This window comes from Eublepharis macularius, chromosome 9 (assembly GCF_028583425.1).
Source record: "Eublepharis macularius isolate TG4126 chromosome 9, MPM_Emac_v1.0, whole genome shotgun sequence".
Classification (NCBI taxonomy): Eukaryota; Metazoa; Chordata; class Lepidosauria; order Squamata; family Eublepharidae; genus Eublepharis; species Eublepharis macularius.
Genome location: NC_072798.1, coordinates 76938952 through 76943549, shown reverse-complemented (window position 1 = coordinate 76943549; position 4598 = coordinate 76938952). Strand labels below are relative to the sequence as shown.

The 4598-nt window shown below is 44.3% G+C and overlaps 1 pseudogene; it reads right to left on the bottom strand.

Annotated features, from left to right (window-relative positions):
• Positions 1–311: 311 nt before the first annotated feature.
• Positions 312–4116, bottom strand: LOC129335343 (probable RNA-binding protein 18; annotated as a pseudogene).
• Positions 4117–4598: the final 482 nt, after the last annotated feature.

Genomic DNA, 4598 nt, shown 5'->3' with positions numbered 1-4598 from the left:
CCCCCCCATCACTGAGAAAGTTCCTTTCCATGTGTAATTGAGCGAGACAACCAGGTACGAGGCAGAGCACCCTCCAGAGGTCAAACAGTCCGGTGCAGTTTCTTGGGCTGTTTCCAGATGGCTTACCTGCCTCTGGAACATCGCGCCATGTTGTGGAGAAAACACGATATTTCGCGTTTTCCCCACAACATGGCGCGACGTTCCGGAGGCAGGTAAGCCGTCTGGAAACGGCCTTGGTCTTCCTAGTTAACTTTATACACAAGAATGCTGGAGAGTGGTGGGGGGAGGGGGGAGCCTCTGTTCCATCAGGATCATCTTTTTGACTTCCAGCCTGCCCTGGAGTATGGAGCAGTCCGTTACTTATTGGGCGGCTTGAAGTAGGAGTAAGCAGCCACTGGGGGGAACTCTGCATCTGGGTTCTCAGCCATCATTTTCAGCTTGGCCTCAATGGCTTTGATCTTTGCACTAACGCTCAGGTTGGACTGGGCTGGCTCTGTGCTGGATGAGGGCTCCAGACTGATGGGCAGGATCTTCTCATTCTTATTCTGATCATATCTATTGACCTGGGCATGGGCCCATTGCACTGCCAGTTTTTTGGGCAGGGCCAGCTTGCCATTGAGGCATTGGATTGCTTGCTCAGCTTTCAGCTTATTTTCAAAGTTCACAGAGAAGTAGCCCCTGGGTTGCCCCTCCAAAGTGCCCGATTTGTGGAACAGAAAGTCAAATTGCTTCACCTTGCCAAACTTTTGAAGGAGTTTAAGAAGGTGATACTCTGTAATCTTGGGGTCCAGGTTGCCAATCCAGAGGCGATGCCCGTCCTGCAGAGCCCCCTCAGACAAGATGGATGCATTCTCCAAGTGCAGGCTCTTACAATGGCAGAACTTTAATCCTATTGAGAGAGATGCAGAAGACAGAAATCCATGAAGCATAAATCACAGTGTCACACAACAACAGGGGGATAACAACATTGGATTACATATTATTACAGGGCCAAACTACACTTCAAGTAAGAAATCCTTAATGGGATCTTTTGTTTTATTGTATAACCTTAAAAAGACAAAGGGCTGGCTTCGTAACCCTGGACTATGAAACTAAATAGGATTCAAAGTTTGAACAGAACCTTTAGGGCAATTTGGTGAAGGACTCCACTCACACGTAAACAAACAGTTCAAGCATAGTGTCTTCAAATGTCAATCACGTTCATTTTGAAGTTCACAGCATCCTTGTCCAAGAGCTGAGAAGGGGCCCCAAGAAACCTTTCCATAGGCATTTATGTCATATCTATTGCTGGTGATTTGTTTATGCCTAAGAGATGCAAGTGAGGAACATCTTAGGTTGAGTCCATGTAGACATTTTCTTCATTACTAAAATGTTGAAGAGCAGGAATCCATTTAAGTAGTACTTTGAGATGTTTTCAAAAGTAGATTCAGAGGAGTTAGCCATGTTACTCTGTAGTTTCAAAATAGTAGAGTCCAGTAGCACCTTTAAGACTAATTAACTAACCAATAAAGTTGGTTAGTCTTAAAGATGCTACTGGACTCTTTACTATTTTCCAAAAGTAGGTTGTTATCAGTTACTATAACCACTAGAAATCCACGACAAATAGGATTTGTGAAGGAGGAAGGATATTATTTGTAAAATGGGTCGTAAGTATCTTAGCGTTCTTCACTCGGTCAAGTAAATGTTTGACACAGTTACTCATGCTATCTCAACAAAGGATGTTTAAGCGACTTTGCAGTTTTTATCTAAACTTACTGAACAAACCTCGTTTAATGTGATAAATGCGTATAGATTCTTCTAACTAGCAGTCTAGTTTAAAGCTGAGGATTCTCTATGAATGCTGTTTTCCTTCATAGAGTTTCCAAGGTTTTCCTATAATAATCAGTTACCATAATGAGTTTTTTTCAAAGTAAGCATTTGTCATTTTCTTAAAATATATAAACTATCCAGTACAGAGATAAATGGAGCTAGCCTGCCCAGACCTTCCAGAAATGTTGTCTATTAATACAAAAATGACTGGAGATCCTGTTGAATATCATTTCAAAGCCAAGGGGATTACTAATAGGACCTTCAAAAACCGAACGACTCCATTCAAGGAATATGCACATACAGAAGCAGCTTGCCCTTGTACCACAACACATTCCCGCACGACACCCTCAATTGCTGATAACACTAACAATACAAATCACTTGCTGAAAGAGTAAGATGGACTATGGTATCTTTATCAAAGCTTATAGTACAGACCATCTGATTAGGGCAGCACAGAGTCATGGAAAGAATGATAATCACTAGAGTTGTAGGTACTGGAAATCTCGAACCATAAAAAAATCATGAAAATAATGTTTTGGGCCTTACTTGTGACTCTCCAGAATGGAAACTTCTTGGTAGTCATTATGGAAACTCCTCCCCAAACATTCCATGACATTTTTCAATTTTGTGTGCTTTCGAGTGTCGCTTCATCACAGCAGCACACAGGCACTTCTTGATTATTGCAGAGGTTTTTTTCCTACTCATTTTCTCCGGACAACCAACTGCATTTATTCCTTCCAATGTGATAATGGAGCACAGAGCCATCCCAGCCAATTACCAAAGCTTCAGGGAGGGCTTGTGAAAGGCAACTTGTTTTTCTGTTATGTTTTTTCCAGGCAACTTGCCATATTTATTCCTTCCAATCAGAGGAATGAGAGCCAATTTGGTGGTGTAGTGGTTAAGAGAGGCAGTAATCTGGAGAGGCAGGTTTGATTCCCCACTCTTCCACTTGAAGCCAGCTGGGTGACCTTGGGTCAGTCACAGCTCTCTCAGAGCTCTCTCAGCCCCACCCACCTCACAGGATGATTGTTGTGGGGATAATAATAAAGTGTTTTGTAAACCACTCTGAGTGGGTGTTAAGTTGTCCTGAAGGGTGGTATATAAATTGAATGTTATTATATAGATCTGTGCCAGACAATCATCACAGCCTTAGCTGGGCATGGATGACAAAGCACTCCTTTTTCTGTTTTGATTTCATGGGCAACCTGCTGGGAAAAGACATAGAGTGCTTGGGGAGATGTTTTTTTTTTCAGGGGAGACCCAGATTCTGATGAGTCTGTGATTGACTAGCAAATAACAAGAACGAGAGAACAGATCCCTCCCCTGTTTGGTGCAAAATGTTAAATGCCCAATGTAATTGGAACTTGTGGCTCATTACATGCAAGAACTGGGAACTTTTCTGTCTTCTTAAAGGGACCTCGACAACAGGTCCTAAAAGTAAATAATCATTTTATCACTACTATCACAGTACAAGAAGAAGAAAGTAAACATAAAGCAAAATTTATTTTGCAAATGTCACTCGCTAGCAGAAGCCAGTGGTGCTCTGTTTTCCTACTTGGGCATCGGTCTGCTGCTAATGGTTTGCTTGCAGTTTCCTGACCTAGGAGTCAATGAAATGAGAAGAATGTGCTGCCAACACTTATCTACTTCCAGGTTCATTTACATCAATCCCTTGTTTGTGTGCACTGGAAACTCGATGAATCAATGGTTTAGAGGGAGGGCTGTATTCTGTGTGATTTCGGTGCCACTGAGTGAAAAACAGCTACCCTAGAGCCTCCAATTGGCCCCCTCCCCTTCCCCATTGAAAAGAAATACCACAGAAATAATGTGAATGGAAAAACTAATGAATCTCAAAACCAACCTGTCAATGCCCTCCAGAAAACTATCCAATCATGATAAAACATTTTACTTAACAGTGAGTGAAACCTCAATGAAAATTTTCTCGATGCATGCTCCTAGTAGTCATATTACTCCTTCCTAAAGTAGCAGAAGATGTGCACACCATAACATAACTATCACACTTGATGGATATGCTCCACAAATGTCACTGGCTTCAATCCAGGGGAAATTTCCCAGTAAGGAAAGGAGAGGGTGATTTTCACCAATTTTCCCACTGAGGCCTGGCAGCTCCTAACCCACACTGCCTCTTGGTAGGGTGGCAGCGAGGGAGCGCTGACAGGTAAGGAGGAGATGGGTCGATGGCGAACCCGTCCCGCTGATTAGTGCTAACTGCTCCATCACCTGAACCCACTTGATCACTAGCCGCTTCAGGTGCAGCTCGGCAGGGAATGGGGTGATGGCGGCCATCCCTGCCCACCCCAGAGGCAGTTGCCCAGAAAACTACTCTTGACCAGGCGTTTCCTCCCTTAAAGGTAAAGGCACCCCAAGGTGCCTTTAGGTGCCTTAAAGGTAAAGGCACCCCAAGGCAGAGTGCATCCTCGCCAGACGGTCTTGCTTCAGCTGGTCACTGCCGCTGCCACTCTCTACTATGTGCATCTTCTCAGATTTTGGAGTGTGGGGTTTGCCTCAGCCAAGGACCGAGGCAAAGCCCACATGTGTTTCTTTCTCTTGCAGGCACGTCCCGAGCATGTCTGCTCGTCCCCGCCCCGCCCCCCCAATCCTCTGCGAGCGTCATTCGGATCCAGCCCAGGAGGCAATATCACACAGCAGCCCGCATCTCAGCCTTTCCCCTGGGAGCGAGAAGGAGGGCTGTGTGAAATGCCTTGGCTCCCTTACCAGCCGAGAAACAATGGCGCTTTTTCCAGTTTAATAAAATGAGTTGAAAAACA